Genomic DNA, 16,750 nt, shown 5'->3' with positions numbered 1-16,750 from the left:
ACTGACATGATCATATTTATGTTTGAGAAACAAACATTCCTGGCAGCAGTGTAAGGAACAGATTGGATGCATGCAAGGTGGACACAGGGAGAGTAGCTGGCATCTTTGGCAGAGGTCTGGATGGGATGATGGTAATTGGATTAGAGCAGTGGTTATGGAGATGGTAGGAAGTGGGCGGATTTGAGATGTGTTGAGAAAGTAAAATCAACAAGACCTAGTCACGGACAAGGGGCAGTAAGGGTGAAGGAGGTATGACTCTGAAGTGAGTATTCTCTGGAGACATAATATGCAGCAACATGATTCTAGTTAACGATATTGTGTTGCATATTTGAAATTCATTAAGAGGATAGATCTTAAACGTCATCATCAGAAAAAAAGAAAGGAAGAAAGAAATATTACAGAAATGCAAAAAATCATAAGAGAACACTTTGAACAACTATATGGCAATAACTTGGACAACCTAGAAGAAATGGACAAATTTCTAGAAATATACAGACCACCAAAACTGAATCTGTTTTGGAGTGATCATGAGTCCGAGGCACCTTTGAAATACACAGATGGAGCTCTTGGGCTGGTGGTAGGATATCTGAGTCTGGAGCATAGAGACCAGGGCAGAGCTGCAGGCATAAACTACTGGTCAAAAGTAGGTGAGTGGTGATTCATTACCACATTAAAGAAGCTCTGGAAGTGGGTGAAATTGCAGGAGGGAGAAGTGAGTGAAAACAAAGAGGGCCTGGGACCAAGCCTTGAGGAACATCCATATTTATTAAGTATTGGTACAAGCTAAGGATGATGAATCTGCCCAGGTGACCAAGAGGGAGCAGCCAGCAAGAGAAGAGAAGACCTTTCATCTTAATCATGTATTTATTGTTGTGTAATAAACCACCCCAAAACTTAGTGGCTTAAAACAACCATCATGTTACTGCTCAGAGTCCTATAGGTCAGCAATCTGCCTAGTCTCAACTGGATGGTTCTTCCATCATCTCAGCGGAGGTCACTTGTGCAGCTGTAATCATCTAGTCCCTCAAAGGGAGGGATGGTCCAAGATGGCATCACTCATCTGTCTGGAGGCTCAGCTGGGATGACTAGAAAGATTAACTGCCAGGTCTCTCTCTTCATGTGTTTCCTCTGTCTCTTCCCTCAGGGAGGCTTGCCTGGGCTCACTCACTTGGCAAAGGCAAAATTCCAAAAGGACAAACTCCAACACACTACAGTTATGTTGGCTGATATCCTCCTGACCAAAGCAAGTCATGTGTCCAAACTCAGAGTCAATGTGGGAGAAGAGATGGGAGGGAGTCTTTATCCATATAGAAGCATGGATGCTGGGAGGAGTGGTTCCTTGGGAGTTAAGGAGGGTGACAATCTACCACAGTCGTCCTCTGCTGGGGAACCTATCATAACTCCATCCTTCCCATCAAGTCCAGCCTACGTGAGTTCTCACCACGGGATACCACGTCCCGTTCCTTCTAGTCAGGCTCACTCTCTGCTTGGGCTTCGTTCTTGCTGCGACCTTCTTCTCCATGTCCCAGCCTTCTCCATGTCCCAGCCTTCTCTGTCTAGCTAATTTTACCCATCTTTCAGGCTCATTCCAGCTTTCACATGCTTGTCTGTTTGATTCCCTCAGCCTGTAATAGCCCCTCCGCATTCCTACAGTCCTACAGCCACAGCCACTTTTGGCCAATTCTAACCTCAATTTCCCCATGAAGCCTCCTTAGATTGTGCCTGCCTTCATGGTGTTCAAGCCCCAAAGGAAAGACCTGCAAACAAATCTTTGTCCTAGCCTCTACCACGAAAAATTAATGAAGACGCATCTGTGAAAACAAGAGGTCAGGGTTCCTGTTATCTCTGGCCTCAACCTGGAAATCTGTGTAAAATCACGATGTTGAGTGACCCTGACTACAATGGGTCCCGTTTCCAGCAGGGACAAAGCAGCCTGAGCTCTGTTCCTGCACATCAGCCGCACAGTCATGCTGTGGATGGTGAAAGGGAATTTTACAAGCAAGTCACAAAACAAGTGCTTCTCGGTATGTGATTTTTTTAAATAAAAATAGATACGATTCCAGTCAACCCACAATACTAATTAGTCCCTTCTCAAATCTCAGAAGTGGTTAGTCAACCTCACTTTCGAAAAGGCCAGCCGTTTAGTGGAAAACTCATGGGGAGAAAAAGACAAAAAGTTTACTCCACCAAGCTTTTCAGCTGAGCTCCTGGTGAAACAGCAAATATCTCAGGGGTGTACGTAACATAGAATTTTCTTCAGATGTATCTATAAAGCTTATAATTTCTCCATCAAATCTGAATGAGAGCCTTGCTGGATGGGATATTCTTGGTTGTAAATTTCCCCCTTTCATCATTTAAAATATAACATGCCATTCCCTTCTGGCCTGCAGCGTTTCTGCTGGAAAATCAGCTGATAGCCCTATGGGTGTTCCCTTGTATGTTATTTGTTGCTTTTCCCTTGATGCTTTTAGTCTCTTTATCTTTAATTTTTGACATTTTAATTAGAATATGTCTCAGTGTGCTCTTCTTAATACTGTTAATACAGGGTTAATCCTGTATTGGGTGACTGTTTCCTTCCCCAGATTAGGAAAGTTTTCAGCTATTATCTCTTCAACCATTTCCTTGGGCACCTTCTCTCTTCTCTTCCTGGGACCCCTGTAATGTGAATGTTAATGCACTCTATATTGTCCCAGAGGTCTCAAACTCTCTTCATTTCTTTTCATTCTTTTCTCTTTTTTCTGTTCTGTGGTAGCAATTTCCACTACTCTGTCTTCTAGCTCACTGATCTGTTCTTCTGCCTCATTTAGTCTATTCTTGTTTCTTTCTAGTGTATTATTCATTTCAGTAATCTTCGGACGTACCTGAGGCTCTAACAAGCCAGATTCTATTGTGGGAGTAAATTAATCCCAAATACAAGTAAGGCATTTGCAAAGTGCTTTACCTCGTTCAAGGCTCCGGATCAGAAAATAAATATCCTGGAACGGCCCATAACGGTTAGATTGAAGTGAATACAGGGAGAGTGAAACAGTTCTGGTTTGACTGGTTATTTGGGAAAATCTAAATGTGCTTCCAAATGACCTATTTACATTTAAATAGTTGAGAGGTGACAGAAAGCAGCTTGTTATATCTGTCAGGGACTGTCAGCCTGTTTCCAGCCTTGAGTTTTCTCCTGCAGTGATTAATTCACCTCTCATGCACTACCTGAATCTCTGCCTTTCCTTAGGAAATTCTCAGGCATTTTCATTGTGAGGCCAAATAACAGAAAATAAGTTCATAAAGGTAATTTGCAGGGAGGTTAGCCTTAGTGGAGGAGTTTTCTCATCCTTCAAGAATAACTTTTTTTATGCATAACGGTTTTAGTAACTAAGATTCAAATAGGTCAGTGACTCATATTTTTGTGTGTTTGTTAAAAAACAGGGAAAGGGGGGGACAGGCAGAGAAATGGAATATGGTTAAATTTAGTTCAATTTTAGAAACATTTTTAACTGCAGTGAAAGTCAGTGAGGACTCTTCGGGTAGTTATATAAAACTACAAAATAAGTTGAAAACAACCTAAATGTCCAACAATAGGTAAATGGATAAATCATGCATGACAGAGCAACATAATGGGCAATCATATAAATATTATAATGATTTTTATAAGGAATCTATATTACACATAACTATATGATCACAGCTACATTCTAATTAATTTGCTAGGGAAAATCTGTAAGAAAACATACTGAATTGATAACAGTAATAGACTTTGAAAGAAGGACCTGTGAGTAATCTTTTTCTCTATGTAACAAAATTTTCAAATTTTCAACAAAGAACACATGCCAATTTTATAATCTGGAGAAGTCTACTTTTGTAAACAAAAACACAATTTTAAATAGATAAAAAACCGAATTTCTTCTGTATAGCAGAGGGAACTATATTCAATATCCTATAAAATCCTTTAATGAAAAAGAATATGAAAACGAATATATGTATTATCTATGCATGACTGGCACATTGTGCTGCGCACCAGAAACTGACATATTGTAACTGACTATACTTCAATTTTTAAAAATATATTTTTAAACTTCACATTTTGTAGATCATCTACTAAAACTACATGTAGTGACTATAGTACCTACAAGGCTTTACAGTTTACACAACACTTGTACGTGTATTCTCCGTCGTCTACATCAGTTGAGACCTTAGCACACCATTTATTTCACATCACGTCAAGCTAATTGTAGTCCACTTTTCACAACATGGTATTAAACCCAGCAGGTGTTTTGGTGGAAATAGAATAATTCCCAGATGCAATTTTCTTTAAGACTGGTCATAAAATGAATAGTATAGCTGAAGTAATAAAAAAGCTCATGGAAATTATTATATTGAAAGTATTTTAAAGCCCTCGAACAAAGTGCTGCATTACCTGATTGATTCCCCGCATAATGTTTTATTTTATCTTTATTTTTTTTTTTAAGTTTTTTGTTTTTCTTTTTCCCACGTAACATTTTAAACCTTTAAAATTCACCCTGGAGCCAACACTCAGGAACCACCCTGCTTCTATTCCCCTACAAGCCCCCTTTCCTTGCTCCAGTTTTCAGAAGGAAAAAAAGAAACTGAGTATACGAGGCCTGGGCTCCCTCAACATCCCATCCTCACACCCAGGTTCAGCTGCATGATTTGCAGGGTTCAATTCAACATGAAAAGGCAGGCCCCTTTATTTTTTAAAAGCAAGAAAAAAAAGTGCAGTTACAGGTATTAAAATATAAAGCTTCTTCTTTTAAAAATATTTTATTAATTACTATATATATTAGGAGTAATAATGACACATGAATAAAACAGAAACTTACAAATTGCAAAAAATATATATTTGATATAATTGTATATACTACAATAAATAATATTTTTTAATGTGACATTCTAAGCACGAGGTTATTTTGGTTCCCTTTTCTACAAGTTCATTTATTGCGTTGGCACAATTTTTACTTTCAGCAACTTCATTTTCAGTTGGTATAATTGAAATCAACATGCTCTTCTCAAATACAAGATTGCAATCAATTTTGTATAATTTTTCATGGCGAGCAAGATCTTTCTGTTGATGCAACTGTCTTGGGAGCTCTTAAGAGTACTTTATAGGCTATGACAACATTGAGATCGATTTCTGATAAATTCCTTTGAAATATAAATTTCAGTATGTCTAGAGCAGATGGTGCAATTTTTCTAAAAAGATTTAATTCGTCGTACAAATCAGTTTTGCGTTGTCTGAATTTAATTTCAAATATCAATTTATACAATGACAATTTTATGGATGTTTGCTTGGCAGGGTTGCAGTAGTTTCCAAAACCAGGAATTCTGAACTCTTTGAAGTATTTTTATGACTTCCTGGGCATTATACGCTTTAATGCAATGCCCGTGTATAAACTTCTATTTTGCATTAATTTTTTACAGTTTCCTGCCCGAGCAGCAACAGTTCCTATACCAGTTTTCATGCAGAAAAGTTAGTCTTTGTGCAGATGTTGGAGAGTTGGGGTCCTGGAGTCAGCTGCCTCCATGCTGAACTCCACCACCACCCACTGGAGCTACTGCCACAATGCCGCTGCCTGTCTGGACCCAGGTCCCAGCCCCAGGCACCACTTTAGGGTCCCATGCTCCCTGGATTGTGTCTGGGGTGTGCAGGACTGTCAGGCAGCCAAGACAACTGCCTATGGGCTTGAACTTGAGCGTGTGCACACCGCAACCAGGCGTCTCTCTTTTGTTCTGTGCATGAGTTATAGTACCATTGGACTTCATGTATGAAATGCAAGTTCAAAGATAACGCTATTGAGAATTTTTAAGTGGACATGGCAGAGATTAGACGAAGCAAAGGGCTCCTTTTTTTTTTTTTTTTTTTTTTGGTGGGGGCAGGTAACTAGGTTTCTTTCTTTATTTTTGGAGGAGGCACTGGGGATTGAACCCAGGACCTCATGCATGCTAAGCATGTGCTCTACCACTGAGCTGTGCCCTCCTCCCCAGGGCTCCTTCTGAGAGTGAGCCCGAGGCCACTGCAGTCACATGCCCATGGGGCTGGCCCTGCTCACACCCACATGTTTGCTGTGTCTGGCCCAAACTTACTTCCTCTTCTCTGATCCCCAGAGGCCATCTTGCTATCAGTTCAGCTCTTCTTTCTCTTAGTGAAATTCTTCTCTGTTCCCTGAAAGACCTTAGGCATCTCTTTTCTCTCCAGTATTTTTAAATTTTTATACTATTCTTAACTGACACCGTCTAGATGCCTGTGTGCATGTTCAAATCTCTCCATCTTTTAAAAAATTTTTTTGAATTTTTTTGTTTCCTTTTTGTTTGTTTTCTTAATGGGGGGGAGGTAAATTTAAGTTTATTTATTTGCTTCTTTTTTTTTGTTTTAAACAGAGGTACTGGGAATTGAACCCAGGACCTTGTGCAACTCTACCACTGGGCTATATCCTCCCTCCCTCAAATCTTTCCATTTTGAAGCAGGTCTGCATCCTTTGTAGACAAATACATTCCCATCTTTCTCCTTCTCTGAGAAACCAGGTACAGGAGTGCTAGACGGAGGTCACTGTCTTGGCCTTCTGACTTTGCCCTTTATCTGCCATCAGAATTCTGCACTCACAACTTCACAACTCACAATCAGAAGTGTGTTCTGACCAAAGCCACCAAATACTTTTTTTTTAATTGAAGTACAGTTGATTTCACCAAATGCTTCTTGCCTGTCAAATCAAAATAAAGCCGTTTACTCTTCGCTGTGGGCTGAATGTCTACGTCTCCCACAAATTCACAGGTTTAAGCTATAACCCTCAATGTGATGGTGTTTAGAGGTGGGACCTTGGAAGGTAATTGGGTTTGGATGATTGGATTAGCATTCTTAGAAGAAGCAAAAGAGAAGTCTGTGTCTCTGTCTGTATGCCTCTCTCTGCCACGTGAGGACAGATTGAGCAGGCAACTGTTTGGAAGCCAGTAAGAGGTCCCCCCACCCCCGGTCCATGGCATTTGGTTACGGCAGCCTGAGCTAACACAATCCTCACCTTACCTGATGATCCCTCCCCTTCTGGAAACTCCTCCCCTGATTTCTGAGACACCACCCTCTCCTGGTTCTCATCTTCCCTCCAATCCCCATGACCCTTCAGGGGTTCCTCTCCTCCATACACACCTACTATCAGCCTTGGATTGATTTTTATCTCCCGCGGGTACCACTGCTGAGCGATTCCCATGCCCAGGCTAGGACAAAGTAGTGTGTGTTCAAACAACTCCTAAACTCACATCTCAGCCCAAGTCCTCGCCAGAGCTCCTGATCCATGAAATGTACATCTTTCTGGATGTCTTCAATGAGGTGTCCCTGGACCTGGAAGCATCTGTCTAGCAGAAACCCATCACCCTCCTCTACACTTGTTGCCGTGTGCCATCTCAGGGAGCAGTGCTGCCATCTGAACACATCCGGGACAGAAGACCCCTCCTTTCCCCATGTTCAGTGCTATACTCAATCAAAGGGAGTCTATTTTCACCATCTCTCGGTCTCGCCTTCTTTCTCTGTTCCAGGGAGCCGGCCTCATTTCAGGTGTGTGTCCTGCCTACCTTCGCTTATATTTTGCCGTCAGAGTAACCTTTCCAACACACATCTGCTTAAGTTTCCCCACACTGAATGCTTTCCAAGGCTTCATCACTGACTGTGAAATAGTCACACCGCCCACTTGATAAGAGAGGCCTTCTGTAACACTGCGTACTTCTCCAGCCTCATCTCTTACATCCTTTGCCCCAGCTGTGTTGAACACTAGCAGTCCTCCGAATATGTGGTTTTCCTCTTCCCTGCTTTTATTTTCTTTTGCTTAGAAAGCTTCTTCCTATTCCCTTACACCCTCTTATTCTTCTTTACATGCAAATAGTGTATCACAGACCAGTAGAGCACAAGATATGAAACCGCTCACTCTGGGGCAGTCAGGGAAGACCTGGGCGTGGCCCAAGATGGGAGAAGTGGACAGATTTTCTAAGACATCAGATGTGAGATATGAGACAAAGAGCAGTCAAGGATGACGCCAAGGCCTCTGGCCTGAACAACTGGTAAGGTGAAACGGTCGTCAGCCCAGGATGAGGAAGACTAGATTTAGGGGGGTTGAATGTCAGTTTGGAACAGGCTAGATTTGCAATGCCAATGAGACCCTCAAGGGGAAGTGTTGAGTAGGAAGTTATATTCATAAGCGTGGAAGTCAGGAGACAGACCTGGGTCAGTGATAAAATCTGGGGCTCAGAAGCATACATGTGGAATTTAATACCATGATGCTGAATCCAATCACCAAGGGGTGAATGGAGGTTAAAAGAAAGAGGTTAAAAGTTCAAGGTCTGAACTTTCTGGTGTTTGGAAGGAGTAGGCAATGAGATAGAAGAAAAATCAGAAAATTCTACTGTCCTAGAAGTCAAGTGAAGACAAGGATGAAATACGATGAAATCCCTCATCAACGGAGTGAAATGAGGACTGAGAATAAATAATCAGACTGCAAGGTGGGGATTTCAGCGGGTGGTAAGGGAAGGATAATGACAGAGGGTTCTAGAGAAAATTCGAGCAAAGGACTTGGCAACGGTGAATACAGGCAACTCTTTGAAGACTTTTTGTTCTACACAGGGAAAGAGAGAAAGCACAGTAGTGGTGGAAGTAGGATTTTAAAAATGGTGCTTATTAAGATGGGAGAAGTGATTGCACGTTCTGTATAATGAAAGAAAACGTGAAGACACTAGAGAGACATGGATAATTGCTGGGGCGCTGCTTGCGAGCAGGGAGAAGGGACAGGCGGGGACAGCAAGTGGTGGCTATGCTTGAGGGGGTGATTACGGTTTATCTGGTTTATCAAGGCATCGCGCTGGGTGAGTCAGGGGCTGAGGCGGGAGTGGAGCGAGGGACAATGGAAAGGTTGTGGGGACAGAGTGAAGGGTGGCTGGGATTGGGGTACTAGAGGGAATAAACTAAAACTTTGGAAGGGGATGGCGGAAAAGCGGAGTGCTTGAAACTGAAATGATGAGGCATCGCCATTTTTGGTAAATGTCATCATTTACATAGTGACCTGGGTTGTCTAGAGTCTAGGGTATCACCTTAGTGGAGGAAAAGATAGGGTGATGGAAGGAGAGATCACTGGACGAGGGAGCAAGGATCGAGAGGCCAGTGTTGGGAAGATTACGTACATGGATGCTGGAATCACTGCATCTTACGGAAGGGCTAGTGCTGGAGAGGCCGACAGTGAGTAATCCGGGAACTAAAATCTTCCCTAAAAATATCGCCCTACCATTCTTCAAGGTGACTATTTCTCACACTTTCAACACTGTCTCCCCATCTTAGGCCTCGGTGGGTGGCTAGTTGCTTATTTCACTAAGAAACGGAAATCGATCTGAAGAGAACTTCCAAGTGCCCTCCCCAGCCCCAGCTCCCCGCTCACCTGCACAGTGTCCTTCCGTCAGCGCGGAAGGAGAAGGTGGGCTCCGATCTAGGACAACCTCTCCACCAGATCCATCCCTCTCACTCGTAGACTCCACACTGCCCTGGAGAAACCCCGAATCTCTCCGCTCTAAACTCCGGGGCGGACTTTCATCACTGTGTCCTCTTCCTCACCTCCCACCGTCTCTGCACTCACTCACATCAGGACTCATCCCCACGTCACTGACCATGGTCTGATCCGCATCTTCAAACCCAACGCTCACATCTCGGTCCTCCTCTTACTGAACCTCTCAGCAGCATCTGATAGGGCAGATCCCGCCTGTAATCTTCACACACTTTCTCCATTTGACATCTGGGATATTACACTCTCATGGACTTTTCCCCAACCGACTCCTTTTTCCCTAGAGCTCCCAGATGTAGTCCTTAGACGGCTGCTTTTCTCCATATTCTTATTTCCGCAGTGATCTCATCAAGTCCCTGGATTTCAAGCATCATGTATCTGCCTACAACTCTCAAAGTTACATCTCCACTCCGATCTTCTCCCTTTAACTGCCTACTGCACATACACATCTCCACCTGGATTTCTAATTGAAATCTCAAACTTAGCATGTCCAAAATTGAACGCTGATTCCCTGTGCCCCCAACCTGCTCTTACTCTAACACTCCCTAGTTCAGTAAATGGCACCTCTATTCACCCAGATGCTCAAGTTCAAAGCCTGGAATCATCCTTGATTCCTTTCTTTCGCTCACACTCAGTTTATCTCCAACAACACCAGCATGACATGGGAATACATCATGTGTCTTACCTTTCCTCAGCACCTTCACGGGAGGACTCTAGACCGGTGCTGTCCAATAGAAAGATAACACGAGCCACACATGTATGTTCTAGTAGTCATGTAAAAAAAGGTAAAAAGAAGGAAATGAAATCAATTTCAATTATGTATTTTATTTAACCAAATATACCAAATTTTTATTATTTCAATGTGTAATAAATATAAAAATATAAAAGAGACATTTTACATTTTTTTTTTTTCCCAGCTGTCTTCCAAGTGCCATATGTATTTTACACTTAAAGCCCATCTCAACTTGGACCAGCCACATTTCAAAGGCTCAGCCACTACATGTAAGCCGTGGCTACCATACTGAACGGTGCATGGTCTCCCACCTGGACCAATGAAGTTGTGTTTTAACTTTAACTTTTACTTGTATTTTAAGTGGTCTCCCAGCTTACTACATGCCTCTGCCCTGCTGCCCTCCTGTAGATACCCTCCCCTTATAAGTCAGAGTGATCCTTTACAAATAGAAGCCAGATCATGTTCCCTGCCTGCTCAAAGCCCTCCAATGACTTCCATTACACTTAGAAATTCTAAGTCTAAACACTTCATCATTGCTTACAAAATCTTAAATGATCTGACCTCCCTTCCCCGGCCCCTCCCTTGGGCCGTCTCTCCTCCCACAGACCCCTCCATCCATCCTGCGCCGCCCCACTGGCCTCCTGGCTGTTCTTCAAACATAGGGACCCTACCCCTCCCCACCAGGGACTTTCCAATCGCTGTTCCTCCTCCTCGGAGCGCTTTCCTCTCAGACCTTTCACCGTTTACCCTCCACTTAGTATGGATCTCTGCTCAGATTGGCTCAAAAGTGGCCTTCCCTAAGACAGAGTCTCTACCACTGGGCCGCTCCCTTGTTCTTTGTCTCTTCCTAGCACATGGCTGCGAAGGTCAGTGCTACCCCACCTTGTTTCATATATTTGTTTGTTTGCTTAGTTAAATCCCCAAGTTAGCATCTAATCCCCAGGAGAATGTGGACCATGTTCTATTCACTACGTCCTGACTCGTTTATCTGAGTTACAAGTGCTCTCTCTCTCTCTAGAATATATTTCTAAATATATATTTATATACATTTTTATTTATATACATTAATATATACTTATGTATGTAAATATATACTTATATATAGAAATAAGTATTTATATACATATTTTATATATTTATAACATATATTATGTAAATTTATATAAATATATGTTATATATTTACTTATATATAAATATACATCTTTATATATATGTACTTATTTATTCTTTGGGGCAGGTAATTAGGCTTATTCATTTATTATTAGTTGTTTTTTGTTTTTTAATTTTTTAAGCCAGCATTTTATTTGGTTTTTGCTCGTTTGGTTTTGGTTGGGGTGGGTAAGTAGGTTTTTATTTATTTTTTAGAGGAGGCACTGGGGATTGAACCCAGGACCTCATGCATGCTAAGCGTGTGCTCTACCACTTGAGCTATACCCTCCTCAACAGTTTTTTTTTTTTAAATGGAGGTACTGGGGATTGAACCCAGGACCTCGTGCACGCTAGGTACATGCTCTACCACTGAGCTCTACCGTCCCTCCCATATATATTTATTGAATGAATAATTGAATTGAGAAAGAAAGACAAAAAGCAGCAGTCCCTGATTTTCAGAACTCGCCTGACACAGTTGGGCCACATAATATTCCAGTTAGACATACAGCATCTCAGAGAGCACCAACTTCAGACAAGCTTACTCTGAGACCATGATGAAATGAGACAAGTAAAGCCACTTGATAATTTTGTCTAAGAGCAGACAAAAGCAAGGTCAATGAGCTACCCACAAACACCCCATCCCTTAGACAAGGTGAGGGACTGCTTCTTCTTCATCAGTTACAACTTTATCCTCATTCTCATCTGTCCTTTCCTATCCTTATATGTAAGACCTGAGATGCCCAGTCACAGAACTGTCTTGCTCTCCGACAGGAACAAGTCCACATCAAAGCCCCTTCTCCCCTTCCTAGACCCTCCCCTGCATCACTCAACCAAGGAATAAATTGCACAATACATTCTCTCTAACATTCTCTTACTGGGAGACCCTGTGGTTCTCCATGGTGTGTGTTCTCCCTCACGGCAGTGAGTCATAAGTTCAACCTACTCAACTCCAGCTGTGCTTCTGGTGGTCTTTGGTAGTGCGCCCTGACAGAACCTTTGCATTTAGAAATTACAGGTGATGGGTATTCTCTTTTTTCAAAAATACTTTTCTATTCTTTTCTGTATTTTCCAATGTTTTTACTTAAAAAAAAAAAAACAAGTATTATTTTGGAGCCAGGAAAACTAGAACATACTTAATTTTAAAATAACAACTAGGATATCAGAGACATCCTTTCTTAATAAATAGGAGATCTGGTTTTAAAGTCAACTGTGAGGGGGAGGGTATAGCTCAGGGTTAGAGTGTGTGCTTAGCCTACAGGAGGTCCTGGGTTCAATTCCCAGTACCTCGATTAAAAAAAATAGATAAACCTAATTACCCCCTCACCACCAAAAGCTTAAAAATAATAAATAAATAAAGTCAACTATGACACTTCCTCGCTGAATAAACTTGGGACATTTATTTAGCCTTTTTGGATCTCACTGCTAAAAGGCAGGAAGTACCTCATGCTCCCTTGTGGCTCTAAGAACTTTAATTAAAATTCTTCCAAAGTAACCGTATTTAACTTGACACGGCGATGTTCAGGAATGAGGAGTGAGGAGAGTGTTAAAATATGATGGTATGTCAATTTCTTCTACCCACTTTTTTTTTTGCATGATATTGTACAAAATATTTTAAAACCTCGACTCCTTTATCCTTACCTATGGTTGATAAGTTGTAACATCTCCCCTTAACTGGCAATTTCTTGGGTATCACTTTGTAAAATACACGTGTTTGGTGGCATATCAGGTGTGCTCACACACCGTCTCTGCTCAGCAGCACTGCTCCGGGAGCCAAGCTGCCCTTTCCTTAACAGATTCAAAGCACGCGGGTGAGAGGGAGAAGTAAACAGAGGGTTGGAATGCTGCATGATGCATCTGATAAGAAATCCATGTCCCAGACACGGAAGACGTAAGTGTTGCGCATGTTGGGAAAGGTTTTCCAGGAGAAGAGTGACTGAGAATGGAGGGAAGGATGAGGAAAAGTAGAACACACTGGAGGAAGGCAGTCCACGCAGAGAAAACATTTACAAGTATGAAATAGCACTGTGCGTTCAGGGGAACAGAAGCAATTTAGCACTACTGCAGTGGGGTGAGGGGAGCATCAGGAGGTTAGATTGGCGCTCTCAGAGGTGGCTTAGTCCACATTCCAGCTCAATGCAGCAACTTCTCCTAGCCTATAACCGCGCTCTCCAACATGGTCGCCACTGGGCCCAGAGGGCTCTTTAAATGATGATTACTTAAAATAATTCAGTGCCTCGTCATATGAGTCTTATTCCCAGGGCTCTTTGCCCCGTGTGGCTAGTGGCCACCATCTAGGACCGATCTGGGACAGCTTCATCACTGAACGAAGTTCCACTAGAAAGTGATGCTCTGCGGTGTCCCTGACAGATGCCCCTTCATCTTGGACCCGAATGGTGGGGAAATGGCTACTTTCCAAGACAGCATAATCCATTTTCAGACAGGTCTATCTGCTAGAACATAATTTTAAATAATTTAATGCATAATGTACTTTCCTCTGGTTTCTGCATAGGAGCCCTAGTTCTGTGGGAAAATATAACCCAAGTTTACACTCTATTTTACTTAGTGGCTCGTTGTCTCATTTCAGGCTGCTGTCCTGTTTCCCTCTTCCATTCTCTTCCTCAGGCCAGTCCTCCCAGACACCTTCTGTGTTTCCTCCCGTGACAGTCTCTTGATTCTCTGTTCTGGTGGCCCTTCTCCATGTATCCCTAGATGATGGGTTTCCAAATTGACCTCTTTATCTCAGTTGTGGCTTGAATCAACAGAAAACAGAACTACTTCTTTCCTGTGATCCAAGTGCTTCATTTCCATATATGGAAACTAAGTTTATTTTGCCTTTTTTTTTTTAAGCATCTATCATTCTGTTGTGCATATTAAGTTCACTGGCCACTAATATCCAGTCCTCACTTTCTTTTCAACACAAGTTCCTTTTCTATTAGTCTTCCCAAGCCTGCATCGGACAAGGAACATTTTTTTCTAAACCTCTGCTTCACTTCTTGTCGATGAAACTCTGTTACATACTCGAGGGAACAAGGAACAGCAGAGGAGTGAGAAAGCTCAGAGAGGTAAAAAAGTAATTAAGAAATATCTTATTAAAGCTGTCTCATAAAGATAGTCTATTGGACATAAAAGAAAGTATAAAAAAGAAATGATAACATTTGGCATAAAATGATAATAAAATCACCCACTGAAAATGGGCTGACAGTAATCATTCTTTCCAATAAATGACTTTTAAACCCTTCTTAAGTTAATGCATGTGCTGAATTATTAAGCAATACCTCTGGCCATACTACTAACTTTTAATGCATAAAAGCTTTAGTGCATCTTTGGAGACACAGGTTTACGTGTCAGCGTGTGCCTGCAAAATTGCACAGGAAGGCATACACTGGGTTCCCATTCCTGGCTCTGACCAAGGCCCTCGGGAACTGCCCAGGCCGGCTCTGATCCACCTGCTGTCTCTGCCTCATTGAGTAAAAATTCCCTTTATTCCTTTCCTCGGGGATCACACATGGAAAGGGACTTCTCAAACATTAATCTGGGTTCTGAGTTATTAAAATTATCTTTTGATCCCTTCTCTTCTTCAGCAGCCTTTGAAATGACAATTTTCCCAAGGCAAGATGTAGTGGGATGTTTGTCACAACAGTGAGTCTCAGATCCCAGTAACTGAAGTCCCTGACATCTTGCCCCGAGTATTTCTGTGCCTTAAACTCGGGGATCTGACAAATAGCTTCCTTCATGTGTTTCATTAAGGCTTCACATATGTAGTAAGCGACGTGTCCCCACATGCTCTGCGCCAGCAGGTCCACTGAGGCTGCTCAGTGGTTGTCCTTTCAGAAACCTCCGGAAAGCTGACTGCTGAATACCAGGCTACTCCTGTTTAGGATGTTTTCAATATATGACCTACATGTGCTGAGTAGTGAAACCTTTAATACTCCCTTAAACTTGATTAGGGATTTTATCTCCATATCCATTACCTCATTGGATCCCTACATCCCCTTGCGAGACTAGTAAGTAAGTCCTCCCCTTTGTAAGAGGAATCTTAGATTGCAAGAGACAATGTGATTTGCTCAAGGTCACACAGAAGTTAAGTAGTAAGAATTCAAACAAATCAAATTAAAAAAAAAAACCTGATTAAAAAAGCAACATACTTGGGTTTTTTTAGGGGGGGGGTAGTAATTTTTTTTTAGTGGAGGCACTGGGAGTTGAACCCAGGACCTCATACATGCTAGGCATGCACTGTACCACTGAGCTATACTCTTCCCCAGGAAGGTACTTTCTACTGCATTGTGAAGCCTTCTCCACATTAGGGAAGGTGGCATTCATCTGAAACTTTCCCATATACTCCAAGAAACTGGCCTTTGTAGTCTAATCATTTCACCTTGGGAAGACAAAACCAGATTTATTCTCTGGTTATGGATATACATTCTGATATCCAAATCTCTGGTGACAAAATGAAACACATGGTTTAATAGGCAGTACTGCCTAAGGCTCAAATCACACGAACAACCATTTGCTAATGTTCACACCGCAGTTTACAATGGATTTTTTTGGACGTTCTCTACTGAACAGTGTTATGCATAATGATGATATAATTTCAGGTCTGGAAGGGATCTTCATCTTTTAAACCTCTTTAAAATGATTCTTTTTAAATTGAAAAGATAGTGTCTGCATATAGGGAAAATTCAAATAGGGTTAAGATGGTATACACCTTCTAATATATAGGTATACCTGTATATCTTCTTGGCCTGTTGGAATTTTCTTACCCTATTTGGATATTTGAAAAAAAAATTTTTTAAATCTCCTCAGCCTAGAGCTCTGGTTCCCCAGTTAACCCCTGCCCCTCTGCACCTCCAGGGCCATTGCAAGTCCTTCCAGAGAATGTGCAGCCCAAGGGCTCCAGCTGCACGCTCTGTCCTGTATCTTTCTCTTTTTTTTTTTTGCTTCACAGTGTATCCTGGAGGCTGCTCCTTAGCAGTGCATTATTTCCCAGGACCATATTGTATTCTACACTACCATTTACTCAACCAGTCCTAATGACGGAACGTGGCGGGAGGGGACTAGTTTCAGTCTTTTGCTATTATCAATAATACTGTGATCATAACCTTCCATACATCTTAATAAAGGTGGAAGCACAGAGCCAATGTGGATGCATTTGTAGAGGACCCTTTCATCACTGTAGAGTGACCTTCATTGTCTAGTTTATTGTTTTTTTTTTTTTCCCTATTAATTCAACCTTGTCTGATACTACTATTGGGGGTCTCCATTTTCTTTTTGTGTAAATTTATTTGATATATCTTTTTTACATATATATCTTCAGATTATTTGCAATTACAGCT

At 41.8% G+C, this 16,750-nt stretch overlaps 2 protein-coding genes across 4 annotated transcripts in view; both read right to left on the bottom strand.

Moving 5' to 3' along the window:
- The window catches only part of SDHAF4 (succinate dehydrogenase complex assembly factor 4), a 62,145-nt gene that overhangs the window by 4,460 nt on the left and 40,935 nt on the right, over window positions 1-16,750 (bottom strand). The window contains exon 5 of one of the 2 annotated variants that reach the window (XR_012508771.1): window positions 10,219-10,297. The gene's annotated coding sequence lies outside the window, so the exon portion shown is untranslated. Of the gene's footprint in view, window positions 1-10,218; window positions 10,298-16,750 lie in introns of those variants that run through there. The other variant, XR_012508772.1, reaches the window with a different exon arrangement.
- The window catches only part of SMAP1 (small ArfGAP 1), a 176,340-nt gene that overhangs the window by 142,131 nt on the left and 17,459 nt on the right, over window positions 1-16,750 (bottom strand). Inside the window, exon 2 of one of the 2 annotated variants that reach the window (XM_074368757.1) lies at window positions 10,219-10,297. The gene's annotated coding sequence lies outside the window, so the exon portion shown is untranslated. Of the gene's footprint in view, window positions 1-10,218; window positions 10,298-16,750 lie in introns of those variants that run through there. The other variant, XM_074368756.1, reaches the window with a different exon arrangement.

Source organism: Camelus bactrianus, chromosome 8, assembly GCF_048773025.1.
Source record: "Camelus bactrianus isolate YW-2024 breed Bactrian camel chromosome 8, ASM4877302v1, whole genome shotgun sequence".
Taxonomy (NCBI): Eukaryota; Metazoa; Chordata; class Mammalia; order Artiodactyla; family Camelidae; genus Camelus; species Camelus bactrianus.
Note: the sequence above shows the minus strand (reverse complement) of the source record. Positions and strands in the feature narration are given on the sequence as shown.